At 37.4% G+C, this 17,612-nt stretch overlaps 1 protein-coding gene across 2 annotated transcripts in view; it reads right to left on the bottom strand.

The window, feature by feature from the left end:
* METTL15 (methyltransferase 15, mitochondrial 12S rRNA N4-cytidine) overlaps nt 1-17,612 on the bottom strand; it is a 230,018-nt gene that overhangs the window by 166,979 nt on the left and 45,427 nt on the right. Inside the window, exon 2 of one of the 2 annotated variants that reach the window (XM_060400032.1) lies at nt 9,453-17,612. This exon is cut by the window's right edge and continues 24,615 nt beyond it. The exons of the other annotated variant lie outside the window; for it this stretch is intronic. The gene's annotated coding sequence lies outside the window, so the exon portion shown is untranslated. Of the gene's footprint in view, nt 1-9,452 lie in introns of those variants that run through there. 2 annotated transcript variants of the gene reach the window in all.

Here is a 17,612-nt window from a genome sequence, read left to right as displayed (position 1 = left end):
TTGTTCAGTGACACAGTCCTGGTAATGTTTGCCAGTGCCCAGCTTCCCTTGATTTCTGCCCATTTTATATATCTGCTTCTTTAGGGCACCTGCTGACTATGAGAACTACCCACTAACTTCAGTAAATTCCTTTTCCACTGTGATGGCCAAAGTCAGTTTCTGTTGCTCGCATTAAAGAGTCCTAACTCAGACTTACCAAAACCCATCCCTACTTGTGCTTGAAGTTTAGCGATATACATCTGTTTGACTATAATACAAAAATCTCACAAAAGTTCCTGGAAGCTCCTTTATCTAATAACTATGTCATTCAACAGCATAACTTGTTAACTCAGGGGAAAAAGAAACAACAACAAATGCAATCAAAAAATTAGGTTGGAAATGCTGGGTATCAAAAACAGATGAAATATGTTTTCAGTTTAAAGCAGTTACTGTTAAACTGTGAAGTTCTGGTCTAGGAATTAACAGCCACTTAAATAAAAATGTATGGTTTTCCCACTAGTCATGTATGGATGTGAGAGTTGGACCAAAGAGAAGGCTGAGCACTGATGAATTGATGCTTTTGAATTGTGGTGTTGGAGAAGACTCTTGAAAGTCCCTTGGACTGAAAGGAGATCAATTCAGTCAATCCTAAAGAAATCAACCCTGAATATTCACTGGAAGGACTGATGCTGAAGCTGAGGTTCCAAACTTTGGCCAACTGATGTGAAAAGCCGACTCACTGGAAAAGACCTGATGTTGGGAAAGATTGAGGGCAGGAGGAGAAGGGGACGACAGAGGATGAGATGGTCAGATGACATCACCGACTCAATGGACATGAATTTGAGCAAACCCTAGGAGATGGTGAAGAACAAGGAAGTCTGGGATGCTGCAGTCCAGGGGATTGCAAAGAGTCGGACATGACTGAGAGACTGAACGACAATATATAAAAGAACAGCTGAATCCCAGACTAGAACCTTAAGTTCTGTAGAACTGAAAATTTAAGAGATACAGTATAGCTCATAATGTGCTTCCCAGGTGGCTCAGTGATAAAGAATTTGCCTGCCAATGCAGAAGATGAAGATGTGGGTTTGATGCCTGAGTTGGGAAGATCTCCTGGAGTAGGAGATGGCAACCCACTCCAGTATTCTTTCCTGGAAAATTCCATGGACAGAGGAGCCTGCTAGTCTATAATAGTCCATGGGGCTGAAAGGAGTCAGACACAACTGAGCATACACGCTCAGATAGCTCATAATATCAGAAATGGGAATGCTAATCAAGAAGAAAGCTTGAAAGACAATGAAAGTGTGATTTAATCACTCAGTCGTGAATGACTCTTTGCGACCCCATGGAAAACAGCCCACCAGGCTCCTTTGTGCATGGAATTCTCCAAGCAAGAATACAGGAGTGGGTTGCCATGGCCTCCTCCAGGGGATTTTCCCAACCGAGAGACTGAATCTGCCTCCCATTGCAGGCAGATTCTTAACTGTCTGAGCCACCAGGGAAGCCCCAAAGACAATGGGGCTACAAAATTTATGTTCTATAATTCCTCTTACTTTTATTGGGATATTTCCTATGCACTTATATTGTTTTCCAGAGGAACCAATTTAAACTATAAATTCACATTATCATTAAGAACACAAACCTATCTTACAATATTATCTAAGATCACTAATGACAGAGAATTGTGTCATCAGCATAAAGAGCAGTGTGTGCAAAATGGGACAGAAAGTAAATGCAAATTAGTTATGTATACCACTAAACGCAGAAAGCACTGATATGATTACAGTATAATCAAGTTTTTCAAAGCAAAAGACAATCATACATGTCTAAATTGGGAGAGACAACTATAAACTATGAGACAAGGACTGTTTTACTCTCTTTCAAGCAGAAATAAATTCTTTCCAGATAAGTACATTCTACAGTACCAATAACAGAATTAAAATGGTGCCTATAAAGATAATCATTAAAGGCAACAGTGAAGCATTTCTTGTTTTATGATCTGAACAGAATGATCACATCATGATAACACCATCCTCTAATGTGCCATTTAGTTGAAGTACTTGTTTTGTTCACAGATAAGCACTTTTAAAATACCGGTCTTGGTTTTAGATCAGTAAAGACAGACACAATAGTGAGAAATTGTGTGTGTGCATTTGTGTGATAAATTCAGTGTCAAAATAAAGTACCAACGAAATACAGTGATTTCATCTTGCCAATGATTAATCCCCAGGAGTAATTAATGTTTATGTTTAAAGAGCTATACGTATGGTATTTTGATGCATGGGTTTTATTCAGACTTTACAAATATCTCTTCATATTTAATTTTTTAAAATAAACTTAAGCCCATTAGAAAAAAATTTAGCTTCATTCTTAAGAAATAAACAAGAGCCTCTTCTAAAGAGATATGAATTATAATTTGGAAAATGTTATTAAAATTATGAAAGTGAAAGTGTTAGTCATTCAATCATGTTCGATTCTTTGTGACCCCACAGACTGTAGCCCTCTAGGTTCTTCTGTCCAGGGAATTCTCCAGGCAAGAATACTGGAGTGGGTAGCCATTCCCTTCTCCTGGGGATCTTGCCAACCCAGGGATGGAATCCAGGTCTCCTACATTGCAGACAGATTCTTTACCCTCTAAGACACCAGGGAAACCCCATATTAATAAATAATAAATATTCTAATAAAGGAGGGGATATATGTTATTTGTGGTAACTTTTCAAATTGAAGTTCTTATTTTAATGGGCAAGGAAAAAGCATCCAGACGACAGAAAGAAATGAACATTGAAGAATTTTAAAAAACAGCTAGTAAAACAGCTAACTAAAATTTAGTTAAAGATATTAAGTTCCCAGGGATAAGCCATTTTGGGGCAGATGATTCTGGGAAAATATTATATGAACAAAAGTGTTTTACCTAAATCTCTAAAGATGAGAAAATGCACTTCACTGTGTAACATGTATATGCTATACACACACACACATATATATAGTTTCATTAAACATATTAAAATAGCATCCTATTAAAATTAGATAACCAAGTGACAGCATGTAGAGAGAGTTATGAGATGAGAAATCTGGAATAGACATCAAATGACAGCAAAAGCCGCACTACTGTGGAAAGAAGTTTTAGCAACAGGTGCAGAAAGACAAGCACATGGGAAGGCAGCCATGAAGCCTGACAGAATTCTGGGAATAAAATATTTAGAATTTATGCCACACTTTTTTTTCCTTCAAGCATTTTACACACATCAACTAATTAATCATCAAAACACCCACATGAATATTTCTTCCTCATTATCACACCCAAGAATGATGAGTTACTTTTCTTAACTACATAATACAAATCATACTTAAATTTTTTTCATTTTCCGCACCAAACTTTTCTGCAATATTTCCCTTCTCATCTAGAACTAATTTAATCGTAGCTTTTGGTATCTTCAACAGTTTCCATTGCCCCAAACAAATCTAAAATTAGATTGCTTGTTTCTGATAGATTTCCTTAGAGAGTGGCATCAGGATTTATTAAAAGAATGAATACACCATGATTCCTAAGGTTCACATTCAGTCTGATAGAGTATATTAAAAGTTCAGAATAGGTATTGGACAAATAAACAGAATATAAAAAATTTTAACAAATTCTGATTAAAAAAAAACACTAGGGCAATTTTCTTAGACTCTATGACATTAGACTCTATTACTCAATGATTATTTCCCAAGAACTTACTAATCATCAAATCCCATAGCCTTTTCTAAAATGCTCTTAAGTCTGTGATACTAACAAACACACTTTTGCCCTTGGACTTCCATAACAATGTGCACTCTAATTTACTCTCTTCACTAACAGCTATCTCTTTATTTTAAAATGAAGGAGCATCTCAAGAATTCCCTTTATTGGAAGTGAGTTCTTAAACCAGATTGCCTGAGTTTGTATTCAAACTCTTCCACTTACTAGCTATGTGAACTAAGGTAATCTCTTGTGTATGCTAGTTGTTCCATCTGTAAAAAGATGCTGGTAAGAGTTGTACTATATCTATTTTATAGGGGCTGCATGAGAAATATGTGAAAAAGATTATGTCTAATAGACATACAGGGCATGGCACATAATAAATATGAACAAATGCTAACAGCAATGATGATGTTAATTTCTACTATTACTATTATCCTCTTTGTAATATTATCTAATCTTAAAGCTTCAATTATTTCTACTTTATGAATAATCTTCAAAAGTAAATTTTGCTGGTGTAACCTCTTTCTAGAAATCTAATTCTCATTTTGCCAACAAAGGTCCATCTAGTCAAGGCTACAGTTTTTCCAGTGGTCGTGTATGGATGTGAGAGTTGGACTGTGAAGAAAGCTGAGCACCAAAGAATTGATGCTTTTGAATTGCAGTGTTGGAGAAGACTCTTGAGAGTCCCTTGGACTGCAAGGAGATCCAACCAGTCCATTCTAAGGGAGATCAGCCCTGGGTGTTCTTTGGAAGGAATGATGCTGAAGCTGATACTCCAGTACTTTGGCCACCTCATGCGAAGAGCTGACTCATTGGAAAAGACCCTGATGCGGGGAGGGATTGGGGGCAGGAAGAGAAGGGGACGACAGAGGATGAGATGCCTGCATGGCATCACTGACTTAACGGACGTGAGTTTGAGTGAACTCTGGGAATTAGTGATGGCAGGGAGGCCCGGCGTGCTGCAGTTCATGGGGTTGCAAAGAGTTGGACACGACTGAGTGACTGAACTGAACTGAACTGAATTCTCATTTTGAACCACCTGCTGAATATCTCCATTACAGTGCCCTACCAACAGGACAAATTCAATAGGCACCAAACAAAACTCACCATCACCTCAAAATTATCACGCTTCTTATGCTTTCTCTCTAAATGTAGAAATTCAAAATATAAGTAATATTTCATTACTGTACCATCTTAAATTATAATCTAGATGATTATTCCAATCCATTTTCTCCAATTTGGCAGTATATAATTTGTCTTCTCCTGTTTTTGTACTTTGACTAAAATTATTACCCTTTTACTTAAATCAAATAGTAAGAAATGTGGTCTATGATAAGTTATTCTAGCATCACTCATTTTTACTTTAGTATCTATTTGTACATTAACTCTTTCAACTTAACTTTCTTGTATGGAATGATATATAATTTCTATCTTAACTCCAACTTTTCACTATATTGCTGTTTTCTATCATTGACATATAATACTTAATATTTATTATGTTTCATTTCACTTTTATTTCTTTAAATGACAGTTAATACATTACATTGATTTTTTTATTGTGTATTTGATTATATGTTCAGGATAAAAAAAGGATGATACAAACATTCACAATAAAAAAAGGACATTAGGGATAACAGAATTAAGCATCAATGTACTAAATGAAGAGCTACTTTAGGGAGCTTTATTGACTCACTGGGTTTATTAAAGGAAGGAATTGTTTGTTATTGCTTTATTTAAAAATATTTTGTCTATTTAGTATATTTTATTTACAAAGAGTAGGGCAATGATAATCACTACCATTATCATATTACTTTACATATGCCTATTATGTTGTTGTTGTTCTTCAGTTGCTCTCATGTCTGATTCTTTGCAACCCCATGAACTGCAGCACACCAGGCTTCCCTGTCCTTCACTATCTCCCTGAGTTTGCTCAAACTCATGTCCACTGAGTCAGTAATATCACCTTCTCTTGCCTTCAATCTTTCCCAGCATCATGGTCTTTTCCAACGTGTTAGCTGTTCAAACCAGGTGGCCAAAGTATTGGAGCTTCAGCTTCAGCATGTCTTTCCAATGAATATTCAGGGTTGATTTTCTTTAGGACTGAGGATTTGAACTCTTTGCTGTCCAAGGGACTCTCAAGAGTCTTCTCCAGACCACAATTTGAAAGCATCAGTTCTTTGGTGCTGACCCTCCTTGAGGGTCCGCTCTCATATCCATACATGACTACATAGCTTTAACTGCACAGCCTCCTTTATGGTCCTTTCACATTGGTACATGGCTACATAGCTTTTGTCAGCAAAGTGATGTCACTGCTTTTTGAAACTCTGTCTAGGTCTGTCATAGTTTTTCTTTCAAAGAGCAAGTATCTTTTAAATTCATGGCCACAGTCAGCATCTGCAGTGATTCTGGATCCCAAGAAAATAAAATCTGTCATAGTTTATACTTTTTCCCCATCTATTTGCCAAGAAGTGATGAGACCAGATGCTATGATCCTACTTTTCTGACTGCTGAGTTTTAAGCCAGCTTTTTCACTCTCCTCTTTCACCTTCATCAAAAGACTCTTTAGTTCCTCTTCACTTTCTGCCAACAAAGCAGTATCATCTGCATATCTAAGGTTGTTGATATTTCTCCTTGCAATCTTGATTCCAATTTGTGAGTTTCCAAACTGGCATTTCACATGTGCTGTGCAGAAAAGTTAAATAAGCAGGGTGACAATATACAGCCTTGACGTATTCCTTTCCCAGTTTTGAACAAGTCCCTTGTTCCATGTCTGGATCTAACTATTGCTTCTTGTCCTGCATGCAGATTTCTCAGGAGACAGACACAGTGGTCTGGTATTCCCATCTCTTAAAGAACATTCCATGGTTTGCTGTGGTCCAGTCAAAGGCTTTAACATAGCGAACGAAGCAGAAGTAGATGGTTTTTTTTTTTTTTTTTGAATACCCTTGTTTTTTCTATGATCCAGCAGATGTTGACAATTCGATCTCTGGTTCCTATTGTTCAGGGCTTCCCCAGTGGCTCAGAGGGTAAAGCGCCTGCCCGCAATGCAGGAGACCCAGGTTAGATCCCTGGGTCGGGAAGTTCCCCTGGAGAAGGAAATGGCAACCCACTCCAGTATTCTTGCCTGGAGAATCCCGTGGATGGAAGAGCCTGGTGGGCTACAGTCCATGGGGTCGCAAAGAGTGGAACACGACTGAGCGAGCTCACTTCACTTCCTATTGTTCAGAGCTATTACAAAATCTCACTTACCATATTAACTTCATATATACATATTCTATGCCAAAATTAAATATAACAACTTCAATATTTTTAAAATGGTTTTAGAAAATAACAAGGGTCCCATTTAAGAAGATAGGGTCACATTAAGAATAAATTGAGCAGATCAGTATTTAACCATAGACTTTTTTATAAAAGACATCAAGGAAACCATTCTTGATTAAATTTAGAGATTAAAGTCTAAAAAATACCTAAGTCTGAAACTTAAGCCAGAGAGTTAATTGCAGGGCTTCCCTGATAGCTCAGTTGGTAAAGAATCCAGGATACCCTAGTTTGATTCCTGGGTTGGGAAGATCCGCTGAAGAAAGGATAGGCTACCCACTCCAGTATTCTTAGGCTTCTCTTGTGACTCAGCTGGTAAAGAATCCACCTGTAATGTGAGAGACCTGGGTTCTATCCCTGGGTTGGGAAGATCCCCTGGAGAAGGGAAAGGCTACCCACTCCAGTATTCTGGCCTGGAGAATTCCATGGACTGTAGGCCATGGGGTCGCAAAAAATGGGACATAACTGACCGACTTACACTTTCACTTTCATTGTATTAACGCAAGCAATACTCAAAGTAGTATAATAACCCAATATTAAGAGAAAGATCATGCCATCATCTGCTCCTTGATTACTTCCCAACAATAGACCTATAGTTAAGAATCATTTTTCTTTACATAATATGAGGAAATTAGTTCAGTTCAGTTCAGTCACTTAGTCATGTCTGACTCACTGAGACCCCATGGTCTGCAATGTGCCAGGCTTCCCTATTCATCACCAACTCCCGGAGTTTACTCAAACTCATACCACTGAATCAGTGATGCCATCCAACCATCTCATGTTGTTTGTCCCCTTCTTCTCTGCCTTCAATTTCCCAGCATTAGGGTCTTTTCAAATGAGTCAGTTCTTTGCATCAGGTGGCCAAAGTATTGGAGCTTCAGCTTCAGCATCAGTCCTTCCAATGAATATTCAGGACTGATTTCCTTTAGGATGGACTAGTTGGATCTCTGTGCAGTCCAAGGGACTTTCAAGAATCTTCTCCAACACCAAGTTCAAAAGCATCAATTCTTCAGCCCTCAGCTTTCTTTATAGTCCAACTATCACATTCACACACGACTAATGGAAAAACCATAGCTTTGACTAGACAGACTTTTGTTGGCAAAGTAATGTCTCTGCTTTTTAATATGCTATTATGGTCATAACTTTTCTTCCAAGGATCAAGTATCTTTTCATTTTATGGCTGCAGTCACCATCTGCAATGATTTTGGAGCCCTAAAAAATAAAGTCTGCCACTGTTTCCATTGTTTCCCCATCTATTTGCCATGAATGATGGGACCAGATGCCAATATCTTAGTTTTCTGAATGTTGAGCATTAAGGCAATTTTTTCACTCTCCTCTTTCACTTTCATCAAGAGGCTCTTTGGTTCTTCGCTTTCTCCCATAAAGGTAGTATCATCTGCATAATTGATGTTATTGATATTTCTCCCAGCAATCTTGATTCCAGCTTATGCTTCATCTACCATACTGTTTCTCATGATGTACTCTGCACACAAGTTATTTAATATACAGCCTTGATGTACTCGTTTCCTGATTTGGAACCAGTCTGTTGCCCCATGTCCAGTTCTAACTGTTGCTTCCTGACCTGCATACAGATTTTTGAGGAGGCAGGTCAGGTGGTCTGGTATTCCATTCTCTTTAAGAATTTTCCAGTTTGTTGTGATCAGTACAGTCAAAGGCTTTGGCATAGTCAGTAAAGCAGAAGTAGATTTTCTTCTGGAACTCTCTTGCTTTTTTGATGATCCAACAGATGTTGGCCATTTGATCTCTGGTTCCTCTACCTATTCAAATTCAGCTTGAACATCTGGAAGTTTATGGTTCACGTACTGTTGAAGCTTGGCTTGGAGAATTTTAAGCACTACTTTGCTAACGTGTGAGATGAGTTTGAGCATTCTTTGGCATTGCCTTTGTTTGGGACTAGAATGAAAACTGATCTTTTCCAGTCCTGTGGCTACTGCTGAGTTTTCCAAATTTGCTGACATAGTGAGTACAGTACTTTCACAGCATCATCTTTTAGGATTTGAAATAGTTCAACAGGAATTCCATCACCTCCACTAGCTTTGTTCATAGTGATGCTTCATAAGGCCCACTTGACTTTGCATTCCAGGATGTCTTGCTCTAGGTGAGTGATCACACCATCATGATTATCTGGGTAGTGAAGATCTTTTTTGTACAGTTCTTCTGTGTATTCTTGCCATCTCTTCTAAATATCTTCTGCTTCTGTTAGGTCCATACCATTTCTGTCCTTTATCGAGCCCATCTTTGCATGAAATGTTCCCTTGGTATCTCTAATTTTCTTGAAGAAACCTCTACTCTTTCACATTCTATTGTTTGCCTCTATTTCTTTGCATTGATCACTGAGGAAGCCTTTCTTATCTCTCCTTGCTATTCTTTGGAACTCTGCATTCAGATGACTATATCTTTCCTTTTCTCCTTTGCCTTTAATTTCTCTTCTTTTCTCAGCTATTTGTAACGCCTCCTCAGACAACCATTTTGCCTTTTTGCATTTCTTTTCCCTGCGGATGGTCTTGATCCCTGTCTCCTGTACAATGTCACAAACCTCATTCCATAGTTCATCAGGCACTCTATCTATCAGATCTAGGCCCTTAAATCTATTTCTCACTTTCACTGTATAATCATAAGCGATTTGATTTAGGTCATACCTGAATGATCTAGCGGTTTTCCCTACTTTCTTCAATTTGAGTCTGAATTTGGTAATAAGGAGTTCATGATCTGAGCCACAGTCAGCTCCTGGTCTTATTTTTGTTAACTGTATAGAGCTTCTCTGTCTTTGGCTGCAAAGAATATAATCAATCTGATTTCGGTGTTGACCATCTGGTGATGTCCATGTGTAGAGTCTTCTCTTGTGCTGTTGGAAGAGGGTGTTTGCTATGACCAGTTTTTCAATACATACACATAATTTTATAATAGAAGAGGGGAAATACATTTGTCTACAGACAAGTTTGAAAACTCATAAAAATTATTTTTTAGAGTTTCTATCATTTCATAAGATGATCTTGAACAAATATTTTTGGTTGTTTTTATTCCTTCCCTCTTCCCTGGGAATAAAGCACTGATAATTTTTAACATTTGAGAAACAAATAAGAGTGACTTAAACCATCTAGATTTAAAACATTTAAGTGACGACACAAATGTTTACAAGGAAAGATATTTATCTATTTGAAAAGGTCATTTTTAAAGACTTCAAATATTCTGTTGTAACGAATATCCACAGTTACAAAGAATTATGGCATACTGAACTAAAGATACTTTCCTAATACATTTAGATCCGTTAAAAACCATCAACATAAAACACATTTATGACATGAACAGAAAAATGAGTTTCTAACCATTACCTATTGTGAATCAAAAAATGTTTCCATGTTATATTTGCCCTAATAGAAATTTCAGTCTTCATCTATTTTTCTTCTACAACTAGGTACTGTTCCAAGATCATGTCTCCCATAAAGTACAAAGGATGAATGAGATTTCTATGAGGTCCCTTCCAACTTTAATTTCCTATCCTAGCATACACTGTAGACCTAAAGAAAAAGAGTAATAACACATTAGATGCATGTGAGAACATACAAATTTTTCCAAACAGCATACCATTCCCAAAGAAGATCTGGAGCTTATACAAAATAAATGATATAAACAAAGCCCAAGGATATAAAGTAACCTACCTAAGATGACAGAACAAGTTAATGGCAGGGCAGAAACTACAAATTGCTAATATTCACTGTGAATTTATCACTCTACAAGGTAGGTACTATTACAAAGCAAATTTTATAAATGAGAAATCTGAAGCAAAGGGAAGGAAAGTGGCTGGTGTAGATTATAAAGTAACAAGTTAGAGGAGGAACAGAGGTTTGTCCTCAGTTGGCCTCTAGAGTCTTGTTTCTAGTCACTACACTAAAACCTGCTTTTTAATTACAAGTTGGATTTTCTAATTCCCTTTCTAGCTCTTCATGGAGACTTGATAAATAAAAAAGCCTGCTTGAAAAATAAGATAAACTTTGCACTTATAAGTTACACAGAAAAGAATCAATAGCAGAAACATCAGATAAGAATCCTAGTTTGAAACTTTAAATAGTTCTGTTATTCCAACTGATATTAGGTATTTATATTAAAATGCAAAGAAGTCAATTAAGGAGATTAACAGAGGCTCAAACTGTAAAACAGAACTTTTTCAAGAGCTACTAATTTCTGCACTTAGCTCATGCTTCCAACTCTACCACATGGATGTTTGTTAAACGAGCCTAACGATTAGAGCCTCTGTCCAGAATCATTCTAAATTGGGACCTTAATTGTTTCTGTTTCATGACTCAGTGGGTGTAATATTTTATCTGCTGGATTTTCTAAATGCCAGTTCCATCATGTTCTGAGCACACTCTTTTGCCCACTCAATAGACTGGGTCACCAAGACAAAACTTGGGATAACAGTATAATGAAATTTTTTAAGTCTTTAATTATTCTCTCTTACAATAACAAAGGACACACAAGCAACCAATAGACTAATATTTTTATGGACTCATCTACCTCTCTCTCTTTCTGTCTTCCCCCCACCTCGATTTATCAAGTCCAACTGTATGAAACACACATTAGAAAATTTCTTTTAAAAAATTATTTTCCAGAATAAAAAACAGTCCCCCAAAGGCCATGAATTTAAAAAAAAAAAAAAGTTTTTTTTTTTTTTTTTTTAAAAAAGTTTCACAACATTGTTTTTTCTTTTGCTTTCCGTGAACTATCAAACTATAAAAAGAATGTGGTATGACCACCATATGGTTATCACTAACTATATACACAAATCTTTTTCAGTAAAATTGACTGGAAAGAAAAATTTTGTATCCTGAACCCCACTTCCTTCTTGCCATCCATTTGGAAATGAGAACTGAATTCAAAAGAGGGGAGATTACAAGATGCCTTTAAAAAGCAGCTTTGGCATAATGCAGAAGGAAGCAGCAGTGTGGTACAGCAAAATATAAAACTAATTCTATCACTTCCTTGCACTGTGAAGTTGGGCGATTCATTTTCCTTCTCTAAACCTAAATTCACTTGTCTAGAATGTACATAAAGTAGCAAGTGTGGCCAAGGAGACAGAAATTCTAAAAGTCTCAGGAAATAAAAGCAGAAATACATATATAATAGCCATGGTTATATAATATGAATAAAGCAGACACTCATGCCACCGGCTGGCCCTATTTCAGAAACAAATAACTGTATCGGATAACTGAAATGTGAAGAAAGAGTGTAGAACCAATAATAACAGGGGTAAAAATTAGAAATTAAAGATTCCCTTTCAGGAGAAAATTTAGAAAATACAGGTCTCAAGGAACAGCCATAAACTTACTTGCAATTCTAAACTTTGGTGAGTGAAGACACACAGACATTTACAGATGCAGGAGAAGGGGTAGTAATGCAATAAACAGTTACTAACTCTAGGAGTTGGTGATGGACAGGGAGGCCTGGCGTGCTGCAATTCATGGGGTCGCAAAGAGTCAGACGACTGAGCGACTGAACTGAACTGAACTGAGACAGTGTAGTTAAATGTTAGAAAAATATAGAGTAGGCATGACCTCTCTGGTTTAAAGAAACAGGTAAATTAGCAGACAAGTACAAAAGTATAGTAAATGATACCTTGGAAGAAAGAACAGTATAATAAATGGCACCATGAAAGAAAGAACAGAAGCACTACAAGGGAGCAAAGACTGGAAAAAACTCATAGGTCTGCTGTGGATGGCAAGCAGGACATGTGGCAGAAGAGGAAGCTGATGATACAGAATAGGCCAGATGGTAAAGGAACTTGTACATATGCCAGGAATTTACAGTCCATTAAATGGAAAAGTGATTTGATCAGATGTAAAGTTAAATCCACTGAACAGCAAAGTGGAAGATATACTGAAAGTAAGTGCTCAATTAAGACATTCTTGCAGTCCTGGTAAGGGATATGAAAGTGGTGATGTGGTGTTTTAAAGTGGGGGAGATTTTGAAGTGAGCATAATCCAATCCAGAATACCTACTGGGTTTTTAATTCAAGCACCAACCAAATAATTATATAGCAGAATATTTAGAGCTATATGTTTGTTTTTAATTCAGTTCCAAATACCTATTTTGAATATCAGGTCCAAATATTTGTCTTGTGAAAACAAATAATTTCTTCCAGTGAAAAGCTTTGCTCCATAAAAAGCACATCTCAAACAGGGAAACCTTTTCTTATTACCTATTTTTTTGATCACTGTTCTTCTGTCTGAACAGATGGGAAATTCCTCCTCTTAATTCAACTGAGGGCAGAAACTTCAAATGGTAAGAACTTTCTGGCATGATTTTACAAGAGTGCTTAAATCTATTCCAACAACATAGTGTGGGATTATTTCAGCACAGGTTGGAACCGTTTCAGGTTCATCATTACCTCCTGAGAATACCTTTGACAAATAAAGCCTTAAATGAAAGTAAGGTTAAAGTCTCAACTCTCCTGAACAGATAGCATTATTCTCTTCTGTTTTTAACATTCTAACCCTTATGAGTAGAACTCCCAAACTGTTGATACCTAGAAATGATAGCAACATATCCCCACCCTTTATAATGAAATTATATAAATGTCAGGGAGTTTCTGTTTAGCTTTGTTTTTTCCCTCAGGGGGTGTGTAGGGAGAGAATCTTTCATTTTTTAAAATCATCCCCACTTCAAATTCAGTAGAGATATTCCTAAAGCACGTTTCCCAACTCAATAAACTCAACCTTCTCTTTCATTTTTGTTCTGTCTCCAACCTCTCCGGATCCAAGTCAATAGATACTGGTTTGTTTCTCTGTTTGTTTATGGAAGAAGTATTAACAAGAAGATAACATTCAAATTTCTTTGCTCCCACAATCTCTCTCACACACATTCACACCAATGCCATGACCCAGAGAGAAGTAATAAGAAAGAAGAGGGAAACAGGTAATAACAGCAAAGAGAAAGAGAAAAGAATCAGTAACAGTAAAATATGGACCAAGCTGAAGAAAGACCAGTACTATACTAGTGCATTATAATTACCAAATTGAAAAAATGAAAATATTTCCAGGCAAAGTACTTTGTGGACATTTTGACATGAAGGAGCACTGTAGGAGATTGGAGGGTGTGGGAAGAATAGGGATTAAGTCTTTCAATTAAGGTTGATTCAATTAAGGTTTGATTAAGCCTTTCAAACCTAACCTGGCAAGAAGTTTAAGACTACCTGCCCAAGAAATGTATCCTAAGCAATGAAAGGCCTATAATCTGTATATTAGAAATTTGAAGAGGCTACATTGGCCCTAGTCATGTAAAGAGTGTGAAACTATCAGATATTAACCAACTTCTTTTTCTAAATTCCTCAGTTGTCTCAGTGAGTAGTTTCCACTTGTGGGGATGTTTTATTGCCTCAGAATTTTATTTACTGACTCATTTGAGAAATGCAAATGTACTTTAAGCTTTGTCTTCCTATCATGCTTTTTGTATAGGTCCTTTTTCTAGTTAACATAATATTTCTGTTGGAAGCAAAATAATTCTGAACAATCATTCACTAGTTTCGTTTGGGTAATCCATCAGAAATACTCCAATGAAAAGAGATGGCCCTACTCTCATCATATCTTTAAGCCATCCTCAATCACAACTTGCCTGCCCCACCCTAATTATATACTGTAAATCTAGAATCATACCTTTATTAATAATAGTCTAATTCAAAACAATTATTTAATCTATTGGAGAAGGCAATAGCACCCCACTTCAGTACTCTTGCCTGGAAAATCCCATGGACGGAGGAGCCTGGTGGGCTGCAGTTCATGGGGTCGCTAAGAGTTGGACACGACTGAGCAACTTCACTTTCACTTTTCACTTTCATGCACTGGAGAAGGAAATGGCAACCCACTCCAGTGTTCTTGCCTGGAGAATCCCAGGGATGGGGGAGCCTGGTAGGCTGCCATCTATGGGGTCACAAAGAGTCGGACAGGACTGAAACGACTTAGCAGCAGCAGCAGCAGCAGGCACAGCAGGCTGGAAGGGAAGGTTATCTGCAAAGTCACACAGAGTTGGGATCAGAACATGGGTCTCTTGATTTGCAAATCAAGAGATTTGCATGTCTAAAACATGCAAGCTACAAGAATGGCCTTGGACATGGAACAACAGACTGGTTCCAAATAGGAAAAGGAGTACGTCAAGGCTGTATATTGCCACCCTGCTTATTTAACTTATATGCAGAGTACATCATGAGAAACGCTGGACTGGAAGAAACACAAGCTGGAATCAAGATTGCCACGAAAAATATCAATAACCTCAGATATGTAGATGACACCACCCTTATAGCAGAAAATGAAGAGGAACTAAAGAGCCTCTTGATGAAAGTGAAAGAGGAGAGTGAAAAAGTTGGCTTAAAGCTCAACATTCAGAAAACGAAGATCATGGCATCTGGTCCCATCACTTCACGGGAAATAGATGGGAAACAGTGGAAACAGTGTCAGACTTTATTTTTGGGAGCTCCAAAATCACTGCAGATGGTGACTGCAGCCATGAAATTAAAAGACGCTTACTCCTTGGAAGAAAAGTTATGACCAACCCAGATAGTATATTCAAAAGCAGAGACATTACTTTGCCGACTAAAGTTCGTCTAGTCAAGGCTATTTTTTTTCCTGTGGTCATGTATGGATGTGAGAGGTGGACTGTGAAGAAGGCTGAGCGCCGAAGAATTGATGCTTTTGAACTGTGGTGTTGGAGAAGACTCTTGAGAGTCCCTTGGACTGCAAGGAGATCCAACCAGTCCATTCTGAAGGAGATCAGCCCTAGGATTTCTTTGGAAGGAATGATGCTGAAGCTGAAACTCCAGTACTTTGGCCACCTCATGCGAAGAGCTGACTCATTGGAAAAGACCCTGATGCTGAGAGGGATTGGGGGCAGGAAGAGAAGGGGATGACAGAGGATGAGATGGCTGGATAGCATCACTGACTCGATGGGCGTGAGTCTTAGTGAACTCCGGGAGATGGTGATGGACAGGGAGGCCTGGCGTGCTGTGATTCATGGTGTCACAAAGAGTCGGACGCGACTGAACTGAACTGAACTGAACTGAAGCTTCCTAGACTAGAACAGATTGTGTGGTTTCACCAACCCACCTCCTCACCCCCTAATACACACACACCTTGGCTACATCTATAATCCAGTACACTTTGTCATCATATTATTGTCATCTCCATATGTACCGAGCAGTGTTTATGAAATGTTTTATGAACAATGTCTAATTTAATATTAGAAAATCCTGACATAGATTCATCAAAGTAGAAAAGGCTAAAACAATCAGAAAAGAGATTGAAGCCAAGAAGATGTGCTGGTAATAAAGCATCAAGTTACCTGAAATAAATTCTAGTTTTGGGGCTAAATAAACAGCAGCATAGAAAAAATGAAACATATTATTCCCTGCCCCAAAGCAATGATACCTAACAGTGTCTTAGCCTGGTAGTCAAATTGCTTAACAATCTGGCACCAGTCTACACTTCTAATGTCATTCCCCATATCCTTCAAAGCAGCATTATACTTTTTGGGTCATCTTTATAAGTGCAGTAAGTTATGCATTAATGGTTTTTTCATCCCTGAGATCATAGTATGCTTAACAGCATAGAATATGAACTCCATGATAGCCACTACAGTTCTAAAAACATAATACAAACTCAAGAACACCTGTTGACTGGAATGATGACAAGTACCACAGGTAAGACAGGAAGAAACTGAAAAAGGTAACAATAAAATCAAGTATACTGACTATCTTGCTGACTGAAGAAACATGGTCATCTATTTTTCAACATAAAGACTGATAAGGAGAAGCTACTTTAGCTTAGGTATAAAAAGCCAAAGACTTTGGTAGGCTCTTTTTCACAGAAGTGTTAATATGGCTCCAACTATTACATGATTACATAATCTTGGCAAAACACAGTATTGGTAAGTAAACTGACTCCAGATTTAGAGAGAGGGCAAAGGGAAGTGAGGAGAGAAAAGGAGGGGAGTCAAGAAGTAAAGAGATAAACAAGAAATATACCAGGGAATGGAGATTTACTCCCTCTTAGTATGAGTTCTTGAGAATGAAAAATGTCATACCTTTGAAGAGATCAGCATAAGATATTGTAATGAGGCTCCCATAACCTACTGAACTTTAGATGTCATAAAATGCTACTAGAAAATGGAGTTTTTTTCCTTTGCAATTTATACTTTACCAATAATTCTCTAGCTGTTTAGAATCCCAAATAAAAACTCTAAACACCCAGTTAATAATATTTAAATATCACAATTTTGCTAGCAAAAGAGGAAAAACTATATACCAAGACATGACTCAAGGGGGAAAAAAAAAGACAAGGAATTAGTAAAGTGGTGTCACCAAGTCAAGGAATTAGTAAAGTGGTGTCACCAAGTCATGAGCAAAAAATAAAAACGAGGTTGGGTAAGAAGACTAAAAAAAAAATCCTTCAGGTGGGATGGGGGAGGAATGAAATAGATGAGGGAAATTAAAAGGTACAAACTTCTAGTTATAAAATAAATGAGTCACAGGGATGAAACGTACAGCACAGAAAATAGACTTAATAATAATACCATTGTATGGTGA

Source organism: Ovis aries, chromosome 15 (genome assembly GCF_016772045.2).
Source record: "Ovis aries strain OAR_USU_Benz2616 breed Rambouillet chromosome 15, ARS-UI_Ramb_v3.0, whole genome shotgun sequence".
In the NCBI taxonomy this organism is placed as follows: domain Eukaryota; kingdom Metazoa; phylum Chordata; class Mammalia; order Artiodactyla; family Bovidae; genus Ovis; species Ovis aries.
The sequence above is the reverse complement of the archived record's forward strand: the minus strand, read 5'-3'. Positions and strand labels throughout refer to the sequence as shown.